The 26,958-nt window shown below is 42.3% G+C and overlaps 1 pseudogene; it reads right to left on the bottom strand.

Moving 5' to 3' along the window:
• Window positions 1-21,710: 21,710 nt before the first annotated feature.
• LOC121398784 overlaps window positions 21,711-26,958 on the bottom strand; it is a 45,986-nt pseudogene continuing 40,738 nt past the window's right edge.

The raw sequence follows: 26,958 nt of genomic DNA on the forward strand, positions 1-26,958 counted from the left end.
CAGTAGACCCTGCATTCCTTTTCACTCCATCCCTCAGTGTGCAGAAGCCGGGATCTGTAGGCTGCCTGGGGTCTAATGGAATGGAAAGGAATGCAGCATTCACCTTGTGGTTTAAAGACGTTCATATGTATGTTGCCATGTTCCCTTACCTTACCATATCCCCCTCTATTTCCCTTGTTCAATATGGTGCATTGATCCTGGGAGTAAATCGATCGCCGTTAAGGGGTCAGGAAAGGAATTTTTCCCTCTAGAGGTTTTTTGCCTTCCTCAGGATCAAATTGCGCAATTTATCTCATAGTTATTAATAAAGCTGTGCCTTTCACAGATTAACATCAAGCTGCTGTGTTTGTGTCTTTATTCTGGGCATTGGTCTCATTTCGGAGGTGTAACATTTAGTGGGGTGGGGTGGAGAATGGAACAAAATGAGCAGAGAAAAAACACTGAAAAGTCAAAGAAGAATGAAAGTAAGACTTACTCTTGTTTAAAAAAACCTGCTTTCCATTATATGTGTCAGTCTGTCAGTACCTTATATTCCCAGCACTTCAATACCTGTGAGTGACACAAGTCCTCCTGTGGGTATGGCGGCTCCAACAAGTATTCTCAAACTGGGATAACGGGCTGGAGATTCTGTTTCTTATGGTCCATTCCTAGGATCCTACCGCCATTTTCCCTTCTTGGAATGTGGGCTATATACTCATGCACCCACTGGAACATTCACACATAACAAAGCTGGAGGGAAAGATCTATCCATATATGATATAGTTTAATGAGATACTGACCCTCTGATGTATCACAGTAAGAAAGACAAATGATCCTCTCACCCACTGAGTGTGTTGCCCCACGTTAAACCCAAGCCAGTCACCTTTATTAGGTCCAATGATTGCCTTTATGGTCAGATACAGCCAAGGAATATGAGGCCATTTTAAAAACTATGGCGCAGCTAATTTAAACAAAATCAGTATTAGATTGCACCCCAAGATCAGTGACGCAACTAAATGTTACTGGGCCCCCCACACTTTAGGGCCTCCAAAACATTGCTAAGTTTACCAGTTCTACCCAAGGCATTGAGATCACTCTTCATTAATTGGGTCCTTATTAAGTCTCTACATTTGTACATGGAAATAAACTACTTTGCCAACTTGCTATGAGGGTTTCTCGGGGGTATTTTGTACATGAAATTGTTATGTTGCCACCTTTGCTTATGAGTTCTGGGGGTTATTTGTACATGAAAATTGATACTTTGCCAGCCTGATACATGGGATTGCCACTATGTTTATTTTGTTTTTAGTTCGTGGGTAATAAACATGAAATTGCAACTATGTTCCTTCTGCTAAATGTTTTGGGAGTTATAATAATAATTATGTAAGTGGCTTTTTCTCAGAATAATTTTTCTAAAATGAGATTTGTGCATTGAAAGAGTTAAAATAGATGCTTAGCTGTCTATATATTCAATGTTTCTCAAGTGGACATGGTCTAAATTCTGAAGGAACAGCCCCCTAAGTTTACTCGTAGTCTGTACAGAGATATCCCATAAATAAAACTATGGCAGCATAGGTACTAAGCACAATTCAGCAGGAACAGCCCTAAGGTTGGTCATAGCCTGCACAGAGAGATACCATAAAATTATGGCAGCATGGTTATTCCCATGAACTAAGCACAATTCAGCAGGAACAGCCCCTTATTTTTCTCATAGCCTGCACAGTTGCACAAAATATTTTTTTGAGCACATAACCTAAAAAAATTAGAGGAAACACTGTCCCCAACCAACCTGCCCTCAACTGGCAGCAGTAATGGGACAGAGGGAAAGGCAGTCACTATTTGCCATTCAGCCCTGGAACCCTGTGCCAGACAATAAAACTCTGACTAGGGAGCCCCACCAAAATGGTTCCAATTGGGCTCTGCAGTTGGTAAGACCAGCCCTGAGCATGGGACAGGCAGAATAAAATGGGAGGCAGGGAAACCTTTCAGGACTGTGATGAACAGTTTATTTACTGTGCTTCATACAGTGACATAGTTCTGGTGCCCTTCCAGCAGTTTGTCTGAAGTGTGAACAGATGAACAATGTGAGCAGATCTGGGTCTGAGGTGTGAATAATAAAGGTGTCACAGGTGTGAATAATGCAGGGGGATAATTGGTATGACAAATGCAGGAGTTTACTGTCTAAATTTGAGGTGTAAACAATGCAGGGGCCAATTAATCTCAGTATGGATACCATTTAAAGCTTACACAAAGCTAAGGAGTCACAACAGGCAGACTTTCTTGTGGGGGCCCCACAGAGTAGGGTCGTGGGCTGCCAGTTGGACTGCAATGCGCTAGACGATCCTCTGCTTCACCTCTGGGACTGCAGGGTTTACTTTGCAGTGTTACTGGCAGGATCAGATGGGACCAGTGGGCCTTGGCCCTTGTGGGCCCCACCAACCCAGACCTGTCCATAAGTGCTGCTCCCTGACCCCAAAGGCAGCACAAGAAGAGAAAACAAGGTACATGTGGGGAGTTATCGCTGGGGAAGGGGTTGCGGCTGGGTAGGGGGGCCCGAATGGGGTGTTGAGGCAATAGCCCCATTGGGCCCCAGACCCCCCAGTCTGACACTTGTTACTGGGCCCACAGAACTGCCATAAGTTGTCCTGTTTTACCAAGAAAAATTTGGGATCCAATGTAGCCTCAGGGCCTGCAAAGTGCAAACAATTGGGTGCACACTACTATACTGTGGAAGTTACTGCCTTTGCTCTGTGTCTCCCTCATGAATGAAACCTGTTTGTGGCAGCTCTGTAGATATTAGGGGTGGAGGTGTATGTGTAACCCTATCTGGCCCATACCTTATACATAGTGCAGCCCAACCCTGTCCTTACTAACAGCCATAGGACAAATATGCAAATACTAACCAATCGTGCATTATACCCGACACTAATAATTCCTCCAACACTTGAGAGCTACATAAATAGGTAATATGAGGAGTGCTTTTAGCAATGAAAAGTGCACGGAAATATAAAGGTGCAAAGAAAATCTGTCCAAATCAGCAGTAACAGGCACTTCAGCATTTCCACCACTAGAGGGAGACACAGGACTGGAAGCATTTCTATGTGACATTCTGGGCCAGATGCAAGTTGATGACAACTATTTTTTTTCATCTGTAACTTAATTTTTTTCACTGAATATCAGTGAATCTGCTGAGTATTGTATTTGGTGCCTGAAAACACAGCACTGGTATTATAGGGAGTGAAAATCTTCACACATGCTGTTAGGGGTTAAGTTAAAGGGGTGGTTCTCCTTCAAGTTATCATTTAGTTTGTTATAGTGTGTCCCATAGTGATGGGCGAATTTATTCGCCAGGCGCAAATTTGCGGCGAATTTGCGCGATTCGCCGACAGCGAATAATTTCGCAAAACGCCCGCGAAAAAACGGTCTCCGGCGTCAAAAATGAGATCCCGGCGCCGTTTCGTGAAGTTTTCGCCGTTTCGCGAAATTCGCAAATTTTTCGGTGAAAACGGCGCAAATTCGCCCATCACTAGTGTCCCATTCTTGGAAACTGGTCTTCATTATTTATTTAATATAGTTGTTTAATTGTTTGCCTTGCTTCTTCTTCATTCAAGCTTTCAAACGGGGTCACTAACCCCAACAACAAAAAACGATTACGCTGTAAGGCTTTTTATTCATCTCCTATTCTAGCCCGGTTCCTCATTCAAGACATTGCCTAGTTGCTAGGGTTTGTAACACCCTAGCAACTAGGCAAATAGCTGCTGAAATACAAAACTAAGAAAATGAAGACCAATTGCAAATTGTCTGTGTCTACATTTTACTAAATGTTAGAGATGTCGTGGACTGTTCGCGCGAACATCCGCTGTTCGCGTCCGCCGAATATTCGCGAACGTCGCGCGACGTTCGCCAATTGCGTTCGCCTTAGCTGGCGCTTATTTTTTATGGCGCTTATTTTTTAACTCTCACCCCAGACCAGACCAGCAGATACATGGCAGCCAATCAGGAAGCTCTCCCTCCTGGACCACCCCCACACCCCCTGGACCATTCCCCTTCCATATATAAACTGAAGCCCTGCAGCGTTTTTTCATTCTGCCTGTGTGTGCTTGGAAGAGCTAGTGTAGGGAGAGAGCTGTTAGTGATTTGAGGGACAGTTGATAATAACTTTGCTGGCTAGTAATCTACTTGATACTGCTCTGTATTGTAGGGACAGAACTCTGCAGGGATTTGAGGGACAGTGCGTTTAGGTTAGGTAGCTTTGCTGACTAGTCATCTACCTTCTACTGCAGTGCTCTGTATGTACCTGCTGTGGGCAGCTGTCCTGCTGCTGATCTCTCATCTGCTGACTGCTGCCTGTAACCCAATAGTCCTTGTAAGGACTGCTTTTATTTTCTTTTTTGTTTTTTTTACTTTGCTACTGTAAGAGCCCAGTGCTATTAGTCTAGCTGTGTTGGGGAGTGGGACTGGTGTGCTGCTCCTCCTAGTAGTTCACCACTACCAGCACCAACCAGAATCAAAATTGTTACAAAGTATCTTATTTGCACCTGTTAGCTGTTCTGAGCTCTCTGCCAAAAGCCAATTAAGTTAGAAACTGTTTTTTTTCTGGCTGTTCAGTGCAGAGAAAAGAGGGACTTTCCAGTACAAAAGAGGGACAGGGGGTTGAGTGGTCAAAAGAGGGACAGTTGGGAGGTATGCAAGTGCCACCTAGCTGTGTGAGCTTTTTCACATTCTGTCTAAATAATAACAATAATAATTCCGTGTCCGTAAACATCACCTGAGTGATGTTTTTACAGCAGCAATAATATATTCCGTATCCACTACTGTATACGTTGCCCTTGCAGGCATTGTTTGCCCAGTCTTTAACCAAGTGCCACCTAGCTGTGTGAGCTTTTTCACATTCCGTGTCCAGAAACATCACCTGAGTGACGTAGTGTGATTTCTGCCCTTTACAGCACAAAACGCAGCGCTGTGTCAACAATGTATTTTTCAGAAACATTTTTGCCCTTGATCCCCCTCTGGCATGCCACTGTCCAGGTCGTTGCACCCTTTAAACAACTTTAAAATCATTTTTCTGGCCAGAAATGTCTTTTCTAGCTTTTAAAATTCGCCTTCCCATTGAAGTCTATGGGGTTTGCGACGTTCGCGAACTATTCGCAATTTTTGTCGCAAGTTCGCGAATATGTTCGCGAACATTTTTTCCGCCGTTCGCTACATCCCTACTAAATGTTAATAAAATGGAGTCTATGGGAAAAATGTCCATAATTCAGAACTTTCTGGATAACAGGTTTCTGGATAATGGATCCCATACCTGTACTACAAGGTATTTGGAAAGGCTCCCTGCACCACCCCCAGCTATCAGCTCAGTGCTAGAATCTAAAAGGGGCACAGAGATCAATATGCAAAGTGACATAACTGTGAGGTAGAAAACTGCGAAATGAAATTGTCTGAGTCAGTTTACGTCATTTATTTTTTAGTTCGGATTTATGGAAGACACAAAGTGATGGAGAATGTTTCAGTTACAACTGTGGAAAGCAGGAGGGGTGTGTGGAGCAGTAGAAGGAGTTCTATGCAGAGGTATATGGAACAATAGGAAAAGCTATAGGGAGGGTTATAGGAGTCGTAACAGTAGGTATAGGGAGGGGTTATATGATACAATAAGAGTAGGTATAGGGAGGGGATATTTGGGGCAATAGGAGGATTGCCAGTGGTGCCATTCATTGGAGGCCCAGTCGAGGGGATGATATAAACAGAATGGTAACAGCTAATGTATCTGTCACTTACTGTATAGGTAAGAGAAAATATTTTATACATCAAAAATCATAGATAATGATTTAAAGGACACGTTAAAAGATATTTAAAATGTATATTGCTTTGGCTCAGAGAGAATGGGACCAGCTGAATAGATTCTGGCTGAGCAAACCCCTATATGATGAAAGCAGATATATACAGACTAGTGGCAGCCTGAATATACCCTTCTCTTCCATCTCACTGGAATTGATCCATATATGCAAATCCCTATATGCTCAAACACCCCCTTTCACACTCAGTTCCCACCCATTAGCCAATAAGTCAGGTGACTTTGGAGGCCATGTACTTGTACTATTGGGAGGTATGTGTCTGACCCCCCCACTGAGACCAGTACCCATCTGTCCCCCCGATAGACCTTAGGATGCACCGCTCCCTTTCATATATATACATTGCACGTGATTCATCTGCAGTCTGTTGTTGTGCAAGAAATGTTAAAAACTGCTGAGGCACCGGGAACAAGTTGTGACCCAAGAGCACAGGAATGTGAAGGTTTGTTAAACTGCTGGAGTAGGTGCGGGTCATTGGGTGCTTCTGTGTTTGCACCCCAGTGATGGGACACCTGTACTGACCTCTTGTCTTTCCAATTAACTGTTTCATCTGAACATGCACCTTAAATAATATAAGAATAAAAAAAAATTTGTGACAGTTTGCAATTGAGCTTCATTTTTTATCATTTGTGGGTGTTGTGTTATTTAGCTATTTATCCAGCAGCTCTCCAGTTTGCAATTCTACTAGCCTGGTTACTAGGGTCCAAATTACCCTAGCAACCATGCCTTGATCTGAATAAGTGACTGGAATATGAACAGAAGGACTGAATAGAAAGACAAGTAATAAAAACTACCAATAACAAATGTAGCTTTACAGAGCACTTGTTTCTTAGATAGAGGGTCAGTGACCCCCATTTGAAAGTTGTAAAAAGTCTGAAGAAGAATGCAAATAATTTAAAATCTATATAAAAAATATTGAAAAGTTGCTTAGGGTTAGCCATTCTATAACAATCTATTTATTTCAAGTCTATAGCATTGTGTTCTTGTTGAACGGTTTTGCTCTGCCTGTCCTGCAGAGCTTGCAATCTGCAGAGTGTGTGTGTTGCTAGGCTCCTGTATGCTGCAGCAGACTAGCTTGTTTGCTTTGCTGCCTCGCTGTCCACCTTTAGATCCATCCCTTTCTGGCTCCTTTTTAGTTTGGGAGGGAGGGAGGAAAGGGGAACTCTTCCTAATCTCATAGAAGTCAGAAGCATCTGAAGTGGTGCCTGCCCCTTACTTACCCACAAGCTCATCCACACACAAGGCTAGACTGGGTCAGCAGACAGTTGGGGAAAAAAAAATAAAAAGTGCCACAGGTTAACCCTGAGCATGCAGAATGAGTACCGGGTTTATGCCAAGCCCGAGCAGGCACAGCACCAGGCGAAGCCCAAGTGCCCAGGACTCCCCAGCAGCACATGGCTGAGATTCTGCGAGAGCTCAAACAGACTCGGCAGCAGAAAATATGGATCCCCCAACAGTGTGAAAGGCTCCAGTAGAGGAGAGGATGTGAGTGCCTGCCAGAATAAATGCTACTACTACTCTCACTACTTATATTAACCTGGTGCCCCTTTCCTGACAGAATACATTCTACTGCTACTCTTACTACTTATATTAACCTGGCGCCCCTTACCTGCAGGAATACATGCTACTGCTACTATTACTACTTATATTAACCTGGTGCCCCTTTCCTGCAGGAATACATGCTACTACTACTCTCACTACTTATATTAACCCGGTGCCCCTTTCCTGACAGAATACATTCTACTGCTACCCTTACTACTTATATTAACCTGGTGCCCCTTACCTGCAGGAATACATGCTACTGCTACTATTACTACTTATATTAACCTGGTGCCCCTTTCCTGCAGGAATACATGCTACTACTACTCTTACTACTTATATTAACCTGGTGCCCCTTTCCTGCAGGAATACATGCTACTACTATTCTTACCATTTATATTAACCTGGTGCCCCTTTCCTGCAGGAATACATGCTACTACTACTCTTACCACTTATATTAACCTGGTGCCCCTTACCTGCCGGAATACATGCTTCTACTACTCTTACTACTTATATCAACCTGGTGCCACTTTCTTGCATTCTGTGGAGTTTATCCCATGCACGATAAACCTTCAATCTGGTGTGGCTTGTACCTAGTACTTGCAGCATTATTGATTAGCAATAGTCTATGCAGCATGGGGCCTCCAAAATGTGACACAGGTCAACCTAACAGGGCACAAAGCAGTAAATTGGGGGGGGTGAGATTTAGGGTCAAGGGTTATTCCCTGTCCAAGATATACTTTGTTACAAGGTAAGACGGGAACCTACCAAACTGTAGAACAGCAGATGGGGGGCTTGAACCCCAGAGATCTAAAAGCAAGAACAGAGAGTCAGATGCACAGGAGGGAGAATTCATTTGCATGTGCCGTGGCTCCTGAAGTCCATGGGAAAGAAGCTAAAAATAATAAGGGGTCATTGTGAAGTCTGTGTGACCCTTGGACTGCAATGATATATAGTGTACATATTCCCTTAATAAAGTGTGTAAAAATCTTTGTAGGTCAGGTGTCTAGAGCTTTCCATTTTTGCAGATTTGCATTTAGAAGAAGTAATGTGGGAGCTGCCATGTTGTTACCTCTGCTGAGGCATCTTCCATGGACCAGTGGTTTCCAAATTGTAAGGTTTGCCTCCTTGGGGGCTTGGAGCAGTGGGAGTGGGGCTCAGTCTGAAGGCATCTTAGGGCTCCTCTTCAATATACACCTGAACGGCCAGCCTGCAGGTCAATAAGGGTGCTATTTGTGGGGATATGTATTTTTATATGCATGTGTACTCCTTTCTTGAGCTAAAAGGGACCCTGACCAAAGGTTGGACCTTCAAGAGGGAGCCTGGACAAAGACTGGACCATCAAAGGGGAGCCTGGACAAAGGATGGACCATCAAGGGGTGCTTATCGGTGGTTGGACCTTGAAGGGGGGCCCTGGCCAAAGGTTTTACAATCAAGGGGGACCCTGGCAATAAGTTGTACATTCAAGGGGGGGGCCTGGCCAATATTTGTACATTCAAGGGGGGGGGGGCTGGACAATGGTTGTACATTCAAGGGGGGCCTGGCCAAAGGTTGGACCCTACGGGGGTTTCAACTGAAAAAGTGACGGAGCAGCGCTTACTGTACAGACAATGACTTCTCTGGAGAATGTCATTACTGAGGAAGCAATAGCTATTATACACACACATATATGGCAGCTAGTATATACACAGTACAACACTCTATTTAGCCTTTATATAGTAGCTCCGTGTCTTTAAATATTTACGCTAGGGCTAGGCAGTAAAACTCAATCATGAATTCACTCAGGGTCAGGGATGGGCAAATTTTTCCTCCTTGTTTCGCCATGAAAATGACGCCCATAGACTTGTATGGCATAGTGCGTCAAAACAAATTTTGACGCCCATAAACTTTAATGGGCGTTGGTGACATTTCACCAGCGGCAAATCTTTGGCAAAACTAAACGGGTCAAATTTGCAGAGTTTTTTGGGGTGAAAAAAGGCGAAAATGCTGCCATGCTGCTGACTTTAAACCCGATGATATCACTGGTTTTATATGTGCCCCCACACAGTGTACCCATATTAGTGTGCCAGTCTTTCCACTGGGTACATTTACTAATTCAGTAATCAAGCAGCACAGACCAGTATCAGTAATTGATGGCTTCCCATCCTGAAGCTGCACAGTTATGGTTACGCTGGTAATAATTCTCTGTGCTCGGCAAACCTTTATTACCCTTTTTATAGCCACATATCATATCATGCCATTAGGATGCATACAGCATGGCAGCTCTTTTTCTCTCTTTCTCTCTCTTCAAACGTTTTAGATTGTCCCTGACGTTTTTTGTAAGAACAAAATAATAGCCAGATAGTTTGGCTGAATGGAAGTTAAAGGCAGGCACAGATCCAAGAAGCAGATCGAGTACAGGAATATAAATGGGATAGTCTGGCTGGCAGGCTATTGCTTGGGTGGCACAGATCCTGACGCAGTTACCACATTATGCCCCAGAAAATGGGAAAAAAACACAAAGGTTGTTTGGCCAGAACAATTTGTCTACAGGAAAGATCCTAGCTTGGGGAGTCACAAAGAGGCCAAGATTCTGCCTCTAGTGTTCTATAACGGCAACTAGTAATAACGTTACTTCCCATGTGCTGAACCAGCCACTTTAGATATAGGACACTGTGTTGTTATAGATTCAGAAACCCATATATGCTGAGTCGGACTTTACATCTTGAGCACAACTTGGGGGTTCCCATATTGGAGTCATGGTGGGAACTGCAAAGAGTCAGCAAGTGTGCCACCATTTTTCTCCTGATGATCTGGAGACCTTTTCAATAGATTAATGGAGTTTAATGAATAATAAGTAATTGACCTAGGGTGCAATGCAATTGCCATTTTCAGGTTTGGGAGAATTTTGCTTCTTTTTAAACATGAACTGGCTTTAAACTATGCCTCTATATCCTACTGAACATTCACAGGCAAATAAAGTGACTACAAAGCCTACTTATACATACAGATCCGTCTTGCTATTAAAGAACCAGAATCAAAGGTCCAGTATTAGGGGGGTGCCAACTCATTGTAATGCACATTCACCAAACCTATGGCGCCATGTTGAATCCTGGGAGAGGAGGCAAGATAACCCCACCACCCCTTATGCTCATCTGCCTCAGATTTCAGGTTAACCGTGTCCAACTTCCAAGTTTTTTGGCCTTTCATGGTCCGGCCAATGTGGATTTTGTCCTCAGTGGGATGTATCATTTAGCCGTCTCTTCTATTCCCTCTACAGCCTCCATACCTCAGTTCACTAATTCTCCTACCATGACTTACATCACCAAGAAATTCACCCACTACCTCAACTGGATCGGGATCCCAACAAAAGGTTGGTGCTTTTCACTTCCAAGCATTTCCATATTTTCTGGTAAAGCTGTATAGCACCATTGGGAAATGTAATGAGCTTTAGCAGGAAACTACAGGAAGTATTCTAACAGAGAACTTGAGTATTGTTAATGAAACTGGGACCATCAAAGAGAGTTTATCTAGGCAGAGACAGGAAGATCCACTTGTATGACATGGTCTAATTACAACAAATTGTCAAATCACAGTGCAGGCCTATGGTGACCCATAAGGAGAGGCCCTCATCATCAAGATGAGCTTCTTGGCCAACAAGATCTAACCTGCCCCATAGATATCTGGCCAGAGGTTAGATGAGCAGAACATCGGAAAGGCCACATACACAAGCCAATGGGCTTCTGGGTCCAGTTGAGCTGTTTTTGACCTATGAATGGCCGCCTTTAAGTAGTAATGGGGGAAGAAGCAACCAGACAACAGAAAGATTTTGATTCCTGTTTTGGTCACCAACAGAATGTATCTTGTCTCCCAGTATTAAACGTGGGGCAGTGAGAGGTTGTGCAGACCTACAAGAAGTTTGAGTTTTTCCACCCGGACAAACAGGAATCAATGAAGATACGAAATTGAGTATGTGTTTCCTCTATGGTGTGTGCTAATGTAGAATACAACCTGATCCTTGTAGCACTGACTAGACACCTACAAGGGGACAAAGAAGCTAAAACCCCGCCTTGGGAATGTTTGTTTTAGCCCCTATGTATAGCCCTTCCTAACAGTATTAAAGGGATTCTGTAGTGATTTTTATGATGTAGTTTTTATTTCTAAATTACACTTTTTACACTGCAAATAATTCACTCTATAATGTAAAATTTCATTCCTGAACCAGCGAGTGTCATTTTTTAGTATTAATATTAATTGTAATACTAGTTGTAATATTAGTGTGTAGGCGCCATCTCAGGTCATTTTGCCTGGTCACGTGCTTTCAGAAAGAGCCAGCACTTTAGGATGGAACTGCTTTCTGGCAGGCTGTTGTCTCTCCTACTCAGTGTAACTGAATGTGTTGCAGTGGGACCTGGATTTTACTATTGAATGCTGTTCATAGATCTACCAGGCAGCTGTTATCTTGTGTTGGGGAGCTGCTATCTGCTTACCTTCCCATTGTTCTGTTGTTAGGCTGCTGGGGGGGAAAGCGAGGGGGGTGATTTCACTCCAATTTGCAGTACAGCATTAATAAACTTCAGTGACTGAAGTTTATTAGAGCACAAGTCACATGACTGGGTGCAGCTGGGAAAACTGACAATATGGCTAGCCCCATGTCAGATTTCAAAATTAAATATAAAAAAATCTGTTTGCTCTTTTGAGAAATGGATTTCAGTGCAGAATTCTACTGGAGCAGCACACATGACAGTATTCCTTTAAAAATTCTGCATTGTTTCCGAAATAATCAAGTCTATATTCACTATCCATCTCTCAGCATCTGTTTCTCTTCATTCTGTCTTCATGCAGCAGTTGGGTGTCAGATAAATGATCCAATATATGTTATATATGGGGCTTCCTTTCCTAGCCTATGTATTAGAGCTCACTCAAATAACAGATTCCAGTACAAATAAAATCTAACAAAATAACTGCATTTTTTCACAAATCCTGCATGTGGAGAGACATGATGGCTGGTGATTTTAATAGAGTGAGCTCTAATACATCTTCTAGGCAAAAGGAGCCCCCCTATAAGATACATTGAGAATAGTGAAGATAAACTTGATTATTTTAGAAACGGTACAGAATTTTTAATTTATTGTATTTAGACCTGGGGGTCTGTTCAGATAAAGTCTCCAATGTGGCTTCAGACATCCTTACATTTTGCAATATTATTTGCAATATGATAATCTCTCTATGGGTCCAATGAATAAGGATAATGCTGTGTTATGTTGACTTAGTACTGCTCTACCCTCCTGGTCTAAGGACTGTAGCTCCTCTTCTAAGGACTCTTCTGTGTTTCTGTAGCAGCCAATGGAACCCATACTGTTACATAAAAGTCCAGACAGCCCTTCCTCAGCTGCCCATGGGTTTGTGCTGCTCTTGCAGAATGTTGCGACCCCTTTGAATCAAACATAAGACATATATGCTGGGCCCAGGCGTATGCCAATCAACAATATGCAATGCCAGTGCATTTAGTAGGCATTTTATTCTGTGGGTACAGACCCGTGAGGGCACAATGAACTTGGTTATACAACGGATACATACAAATACACTGTTCAGCCTACCAGTGCTTTTCAACATAGAATCTACAGCATCCACATGAAAGGATGATAGTCATCTACATTTCCGATCCTATAATTAGGCAAAGCTAATTTTCCACATTATAAAATAAAGGGGTGTAACATTATAAAAATACAAGCCCCAAGGCCATTGATGTAGTCACGTGCTGCTGTAACGTGACATTGCTAAGTGCAACAGCAATACAGGTATGGGATCCGTTATCAGGAAACCAGTTATCCAGAAAGCTCCGAATTATGGAAAGGCCATCTGCCATAGACTTCATTTTATCCAAATAACTCAAATGTTTAAAAATGATTCCCTTTTTCTCTGTAATAATAAAACAGTAGTTTGTACATGATCCCAACTAAGATATAATTAATCCTTATTGGCAGCAAAACCAGCCTATTGGGTTTATTTAATGTTTACATGATTTTCTAGTAGATTTAAGGCATGAAGATCCATATTACAGAGAGATTGGTTATGCGGAAAGCCCCAGGCCCTGAGCATTCTGGATAATGGGTCCCTTACTGTACTGGCATGGCTCCTATCATATGCATGCAGGTTTGCTAGGCATAACACTGCTGGGTGACTGGGCATTGATCTCTCCACATTTTAGTGAATTAGCATTGTCTGAGCAATTTTTGTCTGGCGAAGTGTAGCGATGGGTGTGAAGCTGTTGACTTTTTGCCGGTTAGTGAATCTGCCCCCATGTATTATGTTGGTGTTTGCCCATTTAAAGAATTAGGCAGTGTAAATTTTATTAGGCCCTCCATTCACCACATTAAGGGGGCTATTTATTAAAGTCTGAATACTAAAAACTCAAAAAAAAAACCAAATTTTTCAGGATTTATTATACCCGATGCTGCAAAAAGTCAGAATCCGAAAATCCGCCAGTCGACTAATCTCCCAGAATTTCAGCGTGTGACTCTGCCCTAAAGGTTGGGATTTTGGCCCAGGAGCCATCGATTTACATTCTAGCCTGGCGGGATGGCACTTGGAGCGCTTGTTTTCCAAAGTCGCCTGACGTTGCCTTATGAGGAAACTTCGGAAAATGAAGCGATCTGAGTGCCATCCCGCCGGCAATTCACATTCTAGCCGGTGGGAAGACAGAGGAGGCAGTTCGGGGAGATTAGTTGCCCGAAGAAGAGGAGATTTGTCGCAGGCCAACTAATCTCCCCAAATTGCATCTTGCGTTTTTGCCGTAAGGGTTGCGATTTTAGCTCAGGAGCCTCTGTAAATAACCCCTATGGTGTCTTGGCTGGAGGTGAACAACTGCTGCATTGTTTCATTGGTATACCCTGCCACATCTAGCAGCACATAGAATTACCAGCCTCTATACATTACATTTTTGGCTAACGAACTATATTAGAAATATTTTTTATTTTGGACAACCTATCTTTTTACCCAGTTTTTAGTTTTACACTGAATTGTTCCTTTAAAGGTGCTGTGGTGCAGCCAAAGTCTGTCTAGTCAATGTAGTGCAATTATAGATAGAAGTTACTTGACTGGGCATTACGGATGCATGAATTACCTTTCTGAGACTTGTTACATATATAAGGCAAAATATCAACAATTATTTTGTATTAACTCCAATTAACATATAATTTGTCTGTATCCTCTATATTTTTGTAACTATTTGTGTGTCACGACCGGCACCCAATGCCAGAACAAGTGCCAAGCACCCTGGTCTCGGCTCGACTTCACCAGTAGTGTGACCACCGTTGGGCTTCGGGAGGAGCCCTCAGCTTACTTGGGTGCCACCTGGACTTAACGAGGGGTACAAGGCGAGATTTTCTGGCTGGCAAAGGGGCACGGCTGTTAGCAAAGTCTTTTGGGCCGAAGGTCACGGTACAAAAGGATTAGGCAGAAGGATGGTCAGACAGGTTGGGTCGAGGCAGGCGGATATCAGAATCGTCAGGCAGGCAAGGGTCAAACCGGGTTGTCAATCAAGGGGTTAAGCAGGAAGAGTTGTCGTAGGCAGGCAAGGGTCAGGATACAGAATGCAGAATAGTCAGGAACAGGCTGGGTCAAACACGGGTAATCAGACAGACAAGATACAGATCAGATGCACAAGGCTCAGGAAACCACTAGAAACAAGTTCTATCACGGGCAAAGGGCTGTATACTGAATGGCCCTTAAATACCTTTCAAAATTCGCGCCAAACTTGCGCCAAAACGTGCTGACGCAAACACGCCAGCGCCTTTAAGAGGTGCGCAGGCGCGCCGCGTGTGCCTTAGAAACCAACATGGCGCCGTCGCTAAGGACCATGCAGCGGGCGTCCCCGCCGATGGCACGGCGGGCGACCCCGCCACATAGGTTTTTTTCTTACATTGTGTATTTCTGCCCCCAATCATAACAGATGTGAGAACTATATAAAAGGAAGTTTTATCAACCCATCCATCAGTTGATGAGAGAAGGGGATCTGGAGAAATGATGCTTCTAGCAGCTTCAACTTTTTATTATTTCTGGGCGATCAGCACTGGTCAAGTCCTATTTGGTCCCACAGTACGAACATTTGGCAGGTGAGTTTTTTTCCAGCTGTGGATTGTCATGCTATTTATGCCTTAGGAGTGGTGTACACCACTTTTACAGGAAATACCCTGACACATATGGTCTTTTCCATTGATATTTTTGCAATTGATTAAGGGGCAGATTTATCAAAGGTCGAAGTGAAAATTTAAATTTAAGAAATTCGAATTTCGAGAACTTGTACTTCGACTAGGGAATAGTCCAATTTTGATTTGAATTTGAAAAAAATCTGAATTTCGAAATTTATCATGTACAGGTACTGTCTTTTTAAAAATTCGACTTCGACCAGTCGCCATCTAAAACCTGGCGAATTGCTGTTTTAGCCTATGGACCTTGAACCTATTTGGGGGAAAATTCACTAAGCCGCGAAGCGCCGAACGCTAGCGTTATTTCGCTAGCGTTTGGCATTTTCGCTACTGCGCAAATTCACTAACGAACGCTGGCGTAGTTTCGCTAGTGTTACTTCGCAACCTTACGCCAGGCGAATTTTCGCTAGCGACGAAACTACGCAAATTCACTAACTTGCGCAGTGTACTGAACGCTACCTTTTACGCTAGACTTCCTTCGCCACCTCAGACCTGGCGAAGCGCAATAGAGTAGATAGGGATTGTTTCAAAAAAAGTCAAAATTTTTTCTAAGTCCCAAAAAACGCTGGCGTGTTTTCTACATGATGGGTGATAGGCTGAGAAAGATCAAAAAAATTTTTGGGGCTCCCCTCCTTCCCCCCTACATTTCCTGACTCATGGCAACTTACCTAGACAGTGGGCACATGTGTAGGGCAAAATAAAATTTTTATTTGCAGATTTGAAGGTTTTCTTGGCATTTGTAGTGCAGATACGTGTTCCTCCATTGAAATTTGAATTTCGCGCCGTATGCAAATTAGCCTTTGCTAGCGCAACTTCGCTTTATATAGCGAATCAACGCTAGCGCAACTTCGCAAACTTACGCTACCCCTGTGCGCAACTTCGGATTTTAGTGAATTTGCGGAGCGCTGGCGAAAATTTGCCTGGCGAAGTGCGGCGAAGTTGCGCCTGGCGCAACTTCGATTCTTAGTGAATTTGCCCCTTGGAGTCAATTGGTGAACTTTGAAAACTCAAATTTTTTTTTTGGAAAAACTTAGATGGAATGCTCTATTACTTTGATTCCTACGATTCGAATTTGAATGAACATGGACCTATTCGATCGAAAACGGACCTATTCGGCCAAAAAAAAAAACTTAGATTTTTGGATACATTCCGATTGGTCTTTTTTATTTCGAATTTCGAAGTTATGAGAGTTCAAAAAAACTCCCATTCCTTCGAAATTCGACCCTTGATAAATCTGCCCCTTAGTGTATTACACAGATGATCCACTTGCTTATCTGTGTCTCACGAACAAGTTGATCTTGGCACCTGACATGTTGGGGCAAATCTCACAGTTTTCAGCATTTATGTTAATATCTGTTGGTCCATAAAGGACCTTATTGGAAAATAAAGTCTGGTCTATGCTAAAATGGCATATTTTGTGTGGAATGTGTGTTTCTAATTGAATAGACTTTTACATGATACTTCACCCAGTTAATCTACACACAGGCTCTGCAAGTATGATCTGGCACAGTCCCTTGCTACAATCTCAGCACAACATGCCTCCGCCCAGCACATGTTTGTAGAGCCCCTCTCTGCCACTGTAGGCTCTCATTACCCGGCACTGGGAAAATTAGAGGAAGATGATGATGAGTTTTCAGGATCAAATCATAAATTATAATGTTATTTTAGAGGAGGCCACACTAACAGCCTGTGCCCTTGTAGGCAGCCTTCCTGTGCTGTGCGCGCGTCTGATGACTTGCATCAATGGAGCAAACCTGTCTCTGCTTCAAGAGTCCGTGGACGAGCAGAGAAAATATTTTCAGGGCAGAGAGGGATCTTCAAATGGAAAGTGATGAGTGGAAACACACTGTATCCATAAGCTGGAGATATATTTGCAGGTAATTCAAAGAGGTCCTGTCCAGTTCTGGTCCAGAGAAGATACATTGTAATTGTATAATTGGTTGTCTGCTACTGAACTACAACTATCAAATCCCCAACAGGCTTGGTACAGGCGCTTCATTTACTCAGCTGGGCATCCTTATTGGACATCCCTGACCTGTATTTACTGGTGCCATAAGTTGCCAGCTTCATTCAGTTAAATTCATGCTGTATGAGAATGCCAAATGGGCTTCTAAATTACACACTTTCTGTATAAACTGTATATCACTTAATTCAGAAAATGTTTTGTGAATTTCTGAATTGCACAGCCTTTAGTACAACCAGATATTTTTTTTGTTTTATACAGATTTCCGTTTAATTCTCGTATTAGAGCGATTTCTTAGTTTTTCATACCTCTGATTTAATCAACTTTAAAACAAACCCCTTGTACTGTTGAGGCACTTATTTGTCTTTGTTTCCTTTAAATAAACATCACACATTTCTCTGCATTAAGCAATATACATTGGGAGTTTGGTTTACATAAGATTTAAAATTACATAGACAGGCTTTGCTACAGCACCATGTTGTGATACAGGCATATGTTAAGGAACATAAATGGGCAGATTTGATGGGGGAAATTAGTTATTATAATTATATGTGTCTAGTACTAATGATTGTGCATTCAAATTTACACAATATCAATAAACCACTTTCATAGGGGCAAAGAATTGAAAAGAAATAAAAGTAAAGGTAGTTAGCATAAGCCATTTATACTGCAGACATCAGAATGTCTAGAAATCAATTGCCTATGATTAAATACCTAAGGGTATGAAATGTGTAAGGAGGAATACCATGCATATATTTTTAATTAGGGATTTTGTATAAAATGTGTAACTTTTGTGCAGATTTTTAAGTTATGGATTAACCTTTTATTTTCAACTAGACATTAAGCCCGTTAAATTAACGGGCGCTAGAACATATGTCGTCACATACCTCCCAACATTTCAGAATGGGTAACATTAGTAGACAGGGCCCCCTTTGTAGCACTGGTGGCCAGGGGGTTAATGCTGGTGTCCAGGGGGTGTTAACATTGGTGGCCAGGGGGGTGTTAACATTGGTGGCGACGGGGGGGGGTTAACATTGGTGGCGAGGGGGGGTGTTAACATTGGTGGCCAGGGGGGGTTAACATTGGTGGCATGGGGGGTTAACATTGGTGGCCAGGGGGGGTTAACATTGGTGGCCAGGGGGGGTTAACATTGGTGGCCAGGGGGTTGTTAACATTGGTGGCCAGGGGGTTGTTAACATTGGTGGCCAGGGGGGGTTAACATTGGTGGCCAGGGGGGGTTAACATTGGTGGCCAGGGGGGTTAACATTGGTGGCTGGGGGTTAACATTGGTGGCCAGGGGGGTGTTAACATTGGTGGCCGGGGGGGTCAACATTGGTGGCCAGGGGGGTTAACATTGGTGGCCAGGGGGGTTAACATTGGTGGCCAGGGGGACTTACCTGTCAAGTTCGCCGGGGCCCTTTCACGCAGTTTCTTCTTAGTGACGTCTCCTTCTTGGCGGTGGCTTCTTCTTCTCCTTTGGCGGCGGTGGATCCTCTCTTTAGACGGCGGTGGATCCACTCTTTAGATGGCGTCGTTGGATCTTCTCTTCAGACGCCGGCGGTGGATCCTTTCTTCAGACGCCGGCGGTGGATCCTCTCTTCAGACGCCGGCGGTGGATCCTCTCTTCAGACGCCGGCGGTGGATACTCTCTTCAGATGCCGGCGGTGGATCCTCTCTTCAGAAGTCGGCGGTGGATCCTCTCTTCAGGCAGCGGTGGATCCTCTTCAGGTGGCAGGCGGCAGATCCTCTCTTCGGACAGGTAATTCCAGCAGCTAACGGTCCGTGGGGCACATGCGCAGTTCCAGCAGCTAACGGTCCGTGGGGCACATGCGCAGTAGCGCAATTCCACGTTAGCGCAGGCTTCGCGAGCGTTCGCCGCACTTCTCCAGGCGAATTTACGCTCTGGTCGGCGTCTATCTACTTCGCTAGCGTAAATTCGCCAGAGACGCTAGCGTAAATTCGCCAGAGACGCTAGCGTAAATTCGCCAGAGACGGTCCATGGGACACATGCGCAGTAGCGCAATTCCACGGACACAGGGACTGGACGCAGAGACACTTGAACTTTATTATATAGGATTGTTTTATGGCATGTCCTTGGTACTGGCTGCTGTATCCCTGGCGATTTATTTACGTGGCCATATATATTCCCCAAGGGAAACTTGATAGTATTTGTCTATAAGTCTAGTCTGGAAATGGATAAGGAGGTTGTCGAATGGGAGAGCAATGCCCTTAAAATCCAGTAATGATTTGGACTTGTCTGCCAGTTAACAATATTAGTTCTGAATCTATTTATTCATCTATGAGGTCATGAGACATAAACACCATGCACCAAACACTCTATCATCACTCTATCATCACTCTAGCACCAAAGACTCTATCATCACTCTATGGCGTTCAGTTGATTTTCACACCTCATGCTGGAACTAAGCAAAAGTGACATAAAGGACTTATTTGCGCTTTTGGTCCAGCAATATATGTATGAAAATGGCTGTTGCTGTGTTCATACTACCTTGCTTTAAGGAAAATGTATTATGCACTGTCTTTCAATTAAAACAATTTAAAACTCTTAGGGGCAGATTTATCAAGGGTCGAATTTCGAAGTAAAAAATACTTTGAAATTCGACTATCGAATTAAAATACTTTGAGTTCGAATATCGAAGTTGAAGGATTTTTCACAGAATTTGGCCATCGAACGGTCAAAGTAAAATCGTTCGATTGAACGATTAAATCGTTCGAATCGAACGATTCTAGCATACGATCGAACGATTCGAACGATTTTAGCGTACGATCGAACGATTTTACTTCGATGTGTAAAGACTTATTTTTACTTCAAATCGAAGTAAATTCGAAGTCGTAGTATCCTATTCGATGGTTGAAGTATCCAAAAAATTACTTCGAATTTCGAATTTTTTTACTTTGAAAATTTCCTCGAATTCACTTCGACCCTTGATAAATCTGCCCCTTAGTGTATAAGACAAAGGCCTGTTAAAAATTATACTTACTAACAGGGAAGAAGAACATAAATGGCAAGAAAGCTGGCAGTTTATTTTTCCAGAAAAAGTGGCAAGTCTATGTACATAAGGGAAGAATTCAGTGCAGCAACACGTAAAAGGGTAGAGAGATCATTATAGAACTAAGGTTACTACCACAGACAGCGATTTCTAATTTAACCACTGAGATTTTTTTTAACAAACAAATTGATTGAATCTATGGGTATATTTTGGTCACTGGAAGAACAAGAGGAAATAGTATGTACACTGTATGCACTCACACAAAAATATATCCTCGGAGTGCTTGTAACAAATAGTGTAATAGTCCAGTGAAATACAGTTCTCAACAGGTCTTCCCTTGAGAAAGGTCACAGGCAGTGACCGAAATGTTGAGATTGTAAATGAAATTTAAAAAAAACTTATTTTTGTTTACACACAACCTGTTGAGGGCTATACTTCACTGGACTATATATATAGATTACTTTTTATCCACACACTTGAGTTTTTATCATTGTATCCAAGCACACAAGTGTTGTTTGTGGTTCACATACACTGTGGTTTAGGATTGGCTCATTTGAATATGCTTGAGATATTCATTAACCAATGATTTGGCAACACGTCACACACACCCCCTGCCGGACACCCCCCCAATTGGGGGTCATTTATCAACACTGGGCAAATTTGCCCACGGGCAGTAATCTGTGGCAACCAATCAGATTGCTGCATTCATTGTTCTACTTGCAGCTGGCGTTAAAAAGCTAATCACTGATTGGTTGCTATAGGTAACTGCCCATGGGCAAATTTGCCCAGTGCAGATAAATGAGCCCCATTGTCTCTTCCTGTATATTAACTGTTTTTTTGTAGAGTTGTGTTCACTTTGAGAAAGGTTGTCTCCCATAGACATATATTGTATCCAAATAATCCAAATTTTTTAAAAAACTTATTTCCTTTTTCCTTGTAATAATAAAACAGTACCTTGTACTTGATCCCAACTAAGATATAATTAATCCTAATTGGAGCTAAAGCCAGGCTATTGGGTTTATTTAATATTTACATGATTTTCTAGTAGACTTAAAGTACGAAGATTCAAAATATGGAACGATTCATTATCCGGAAAACCCCAGGTCCAGAACATTCTGGATTACCGGTCCCATACCTGAAGTAATATATGAAAAAAAATTGAAAAAGGCTTTAAGGCTTGTTTCACGTTTATTGTTGTAGAAGACAGACAGACATGCATACAGTATTAATGCGAAAGTTAAGAACATTTATAAGAACATATTTTTATGTGAATACATGTAAACTGATAAAATAGATAGAAAACCCTTATGCCTAGTAATTATAGGTTGTCAGGGAAGGGATGGGGTTTACTGGGCGATAGACAGGAGGTTGGTAAGCATCTGGGGATGGTTCAAGAAGTAGCAGTCCACTGCCAGGATCTTTCCGGCATCGAGAAATGGCTTCTTTATAATCTATTTTCTCCTTGGTGACAGGGTCAACAAGATCCTTCTCACCAGACCCTGTTCTACTGCCTCAAAAACTGGGATTCGGCCTGTTTGTTTTGTGTCGATGAGACCTCCTGTGAGATGCTGGACAATCAAGTATGGTAAAGCTTTCTCTTTAGGCATTAGGTTCTTCTGAACAGCTTCTCCAAGAGATAATCGCTTTTTGCTAACCGGATCCTCTACACCTGTGAAGGCTTTCTGTGCATGGAGCAGACTCTGTGTGTTACTGCTATCGATCAGGCCCCTCTCTATAGCTTTATGAACTGAATATCTCTCTTTGCTCATAATGTGAATGATACCACCAGTGGCTGCCTGGGCTTCAAGCATCTTCTGACCAGTTTCAGCATCTAGTATTTTCCTTGTTAACGCACTTCTGATTGTGCATTTGCTGTCTGTGCTTTTGTCATATATGCCAGCAATTGGGAAGGTGTCATCGTGAAACACTTTGGGAGCACTCTGTGTGAATAAGCTGCGAGACTGAGTAGACGTTGGGGGTTTGGGTCCAATTATTGAACCAATTGAGAGCGATGGGGGCTTTTCTCCAGCCACCAGAAGGGCAAATTCAGAAATAGGGAGCTTGCCATCACGGTACATCTGTAATTCTTCTTTGGTGACTTTCTTGGTCCTTAGGGCATCCTCAATGGAATATTGTTTGCCACTCTTCTTATCCAAAAGGACAGAAATTTCACCACTGGAACCCATGGTGGAAATCTCTTCCCAGTCACACTCTAATTCTTGCAGTTGGATATATTGACTCCTGTCTATGATGCCCCTTTTATAAGCTTCATAGGGAGACATTTCTTTACCCGTATCGGGGTCCCGGATAGAAATTTTTGTGGAAACATTTGTCTCCCTCATCTGTGTCTCTTGGTTGCGTTCTTCTCGATTGACACGAGACTGCAGCTCCCTAATATTTCTTTCCTTCTCATAAATGGCATCTTTTTCCGAAAGAATTTTGGTTTAAAAAAGGGACAGCTCATGACCCAATTGCATCTTTTTCTGACGTTCAATTTCTGCTTTCTGTGACAGCAATTGAGACTCCTTGCTGAGGAACACACTTTTTTTGCTGCTGTTGTCTCCTCAGCTCCAGTAGTTCATTTTCTTTGGTTGACTTTTCTTGTTGTAGCTGCAGTTTTGTTTTCTTAAGATCGGCTTCCTCCTTTGACCAGGTATTCTTCATTGCATCAACCCTTTCTATCTTTTCTGTGAGTCTTTTGCTCTCATCTTCCAAGTCTTGCCTGACTCTCTCGTTCTCAAGCACCTTGTCCTTTTCCACTCGAATAACTCTGTAGAATATCTATCTTCATTTGCAGGTTTTTACATTCTCTTTCTATGTTTAGATATTGGCTTCTTTCATTATCTAATTCACTGCGAAGAGAATAAGCTGCTTTTTCCATAACAGGGTCCCTTTCTACCTTAACAACTTCCTCCATAACAATCTTCTCCTGCACAGGAGCAGGGCTTTCCTTTATTTCCTTGATCCTCAGTGTAATCTGACGCAGCTCTTTTTCTGCCGCCAACTTCTTGTCTCTTTCTTCTTGAAAGTTAAGCAGTTTCTGCTGCTCTTCCACTAAGGTACGTAACTGCTGCACCTCACGTTCCAGACGACGCCTGTTGCTTACTGCATCATCAAGTGCCCTGCTTAGCCTAAAATGATAATCTTTTATTTTGGGGTCTTGCTTAACAAGGACCACCTCTTGCACTACAACCCTCTCCTCTGGCTTTCTTCTTTCAAGCAGAATGTACTTGCTCTGTAAGTCATACACAATATTCTCCACTTCCCTCCTTTTCTGAGCCTCATCTCGTACTTCTTGACGAAGACGTTCTGCTTCCTTTATTAGTACTGGATCATTTTCATACTTGACTACCTCTTTATTGACTGTTTTAGTTTCCACTTTTGACCTCTACAGTTTCCAGTCATCTCTCCCTTTAGTGAGTTTGGATTTCAGCTCCAGGGTTCTTGACGTTAGTTGCTTCCATATCCTTCATTTGTACCTTCAATTCTTCTATTTCCTTTAGCAACTCTGGGCTTTTCTCTAGTTTGACCACCTCGTTGACACTGTGGGTTTCTGGGATTTCAGCGTAAGCACCTGAGAATGGACTGTATCAAACTCCTTATCAGACATGGATTTTCAAGAGCTGAGTTCTTGCAGCACAGACTTCAGCCTTGCAATTTCCTTCTTAGTTTCTGGTTCTACGATAAAGGTTTTGCTGAGTTATAGCCTGTATTCCATCTGTACCATCAGACTGGCAAAAATAGAAATAATATAATATATTAGATTGGGATGGTTCAGTATAAATGCAGCTAGTAATAATTCGTAATATCCAATGTTTATTTCAGGGCCATTGACACTGTGCATATGACAACAATAGATTGTATTTTTATTTTCCGACCTATGTCAAATAAAAGCAAATTAAATAAGCCATAATTGGGAACCAAAGGGTCACTTGTGATGTGCCACTCTCCATTCATTTCTATTGAATTTTTAAAAGAGTATTTATCAGTGGGTGAAAGTGAAAGTTCATCTTTTGATAAATACATCTTTCAAAGTCCCATAGAAATTAATGGAGAGTGGCGGAATTTCACTCTAGAGGACTGTGGCGATCTCTAACTTCACTCTTTGATAAATATACCCCTTAAAGGGATGGTTCACCTTAGGTTAACTTTTAGTATGTTATAAAATGGTCAATTCTAAATTAGTTTCACTTGGTCTTCATTATTTATTTTTTATAGTTTTTGAATTATTTGCCTTCTTCTTCTGATTCTCTCCAGCTTTCAAATGGGGGTCACTGACCCCTTCTAAAAACAAATGCTCTGTAAGGCTACACATTGATTGTTATTGCTACTTTTTACGACTCATCTTTCTACACCCTCTCCTATTCATATTCCAGTCTCCTATTCAAATAAGTGCATGGTTGCTAGGGTAATTTGGACCTTAGTAACCAGATTGCTGAAATTGCAAACCTGAGAGCTGCTGAATAAAGCAAAATAACTCAAAAACCACAAACAATAAAAAATTTAAACCAATTACAAATGGTCTCAGAATATCACTCTCTACATCATCCTAAAAGTTATATCATAGGTGAACAACCCCTTTAAGGTTAAAACAGAGAGGTGAAAGGAAAAGTTTTTATCATCAGGCTATTAGGCTTCACAATTAATTTTGATGAATTAATCTTGATGAATTAATCTTGATGAACCCATGAACATATATATATTTATTTTTGTGGTAGTTTTAGATGTTGTTACCCTTTGGTTGCTGTGTTTTGTTAACAATATTGCACTTTAGTAAGTATTGTTTACAATATATGCACAATGCACTCAAATTTATGGATATTGTTAGTGTTTCACAGAAAGAAATTTAGTATGCATTGTTTAATGCATTGCACTGTTGTGTTTTATATTTAAGCAGTATTGCACCATTTTTATGCACTAGTTACATTGGTATTCAAAAATTACACAGTTTTGGAATGATCAGGGTACAATTCACTACAGGTTGTACTTGTATAACTTTGTATTTGACAAATAAAGCAATCTATTTATCTATCTAGCTCTCCAAGAAAGATGCACCAATATATTTTCAATGGGCCAAGGCAGAGCCGGGCCAACCCGGCCAGCCGCCCTAGACAACCTGGCGGGCCACGGTGCCGGCTCTGTGCGCGCTCAACTGCGCATGCGCGAAATGTTGCTCCAGCGCGCATACGCGAAATATGTGCGTGCATGCGCAGAAGAGCATTTATGCGCAAGACACCAGCGGGAGTCGGGGAGAGACGGGACCGGACACAGGGTAGGCGACAGAGCAGGTACGTGCCTGGCGTCCCCTCAGCTTTGCGCCCTAGGCACGTGCCTACTCTGCCTACCCCTAGTTCCGGCCCTGGGCCAAGGTGGAAAAGAAATATGGTGCTTTGCCCTCATTTTTTTGCACCTTGGCCCATTTTGGGTTAACGAGGCCCCTTATGTTGCGTTTCATTTACTATCCCTGCAGTCCCAAGACCAGTATGATAATTATCTGGATGTTAGAACTAGCACATAAAAAGTGAGCAATGCGGCACATACCTTATCCAAAACTTTCTTGGCAAACTCCATCTGAGTAAGCTGCTGCCTACTCTCCACAGCAGCCTGGCTGTATCGCGTCACTAGATCTTTTTGCTGTAGAAAGAAAAGTTTATCAGAAAACCCAGTCCAGAAAGATGGAACAATTGGTATAAACGTTCTTAACTTGACTTTTAGTGACAGAGCATCCCTACTAATTAAACTGCAATATTTAATGGGCCACAACTACCTGATTAATGAATAACCTAAATAGTGATCGGCGAGAATAAATTCGCCCATCACTAAACCTAAACCCTATCAGAACAGGGAAGGGGTACAGCATAAAGAGTGGAAGTACAAGAGCACTAAATTTCAGAGTCATTCTGGTTAAAACACATGACAGCAATGCAAACATGCTTGGGTTCCCTACTTGAAAACCTGTAGCCTGCCAGCTGTTAATGAATTATAATTTTAAGTACAGGTATAGGATCCCTTATCCGGAAAACCCAATATCCAGAAAGCTCCGAATTACGGAATGGCTGTCTCCCATAGACTCCTTTTTATCCAAATAATCCAAATTTTTAAGAATGATTTCCTTTTTCTCTGTAATAATAAAACAGTAGCTTGTACTTGATCCCAACTAAGATATGATTAATCCTTATTGGAAGCAAAACCAGCCTTTTGGGTTTATTTAATGTTTAAATGAATTTCTAGTAGACTTAAGGCATGAAGATCCAAATTACAGAAAGATCCGTTATCCAGAAAGAGAGATTTTTGTACTTACCGTTAAATCTTTTTCTCTTGTCCTATATTGGGGGACACAGGCACCGTGGGGATGAAGATCCTGCAGCTGGAGATGGACACTATGTTGCAAAATAAGACTCCTCCTCCTGCTCTGGGCTTCATCCCCT

Source organism: Xenopus laevis, chromosome 9_10S (genome assembly GCF_017654675.1).
Source record: "Xenopus laevis strain J_2021 chromosome 9_10S, Xenopus_laevis_v10.1, whole genome shotgun sequence".
NCBI classification, from domain to species: Eukaryota; Metazoa; Chordata; class Amphibia; order Anura; family Pipidae; genus Xenopus; species Xenopus laevis.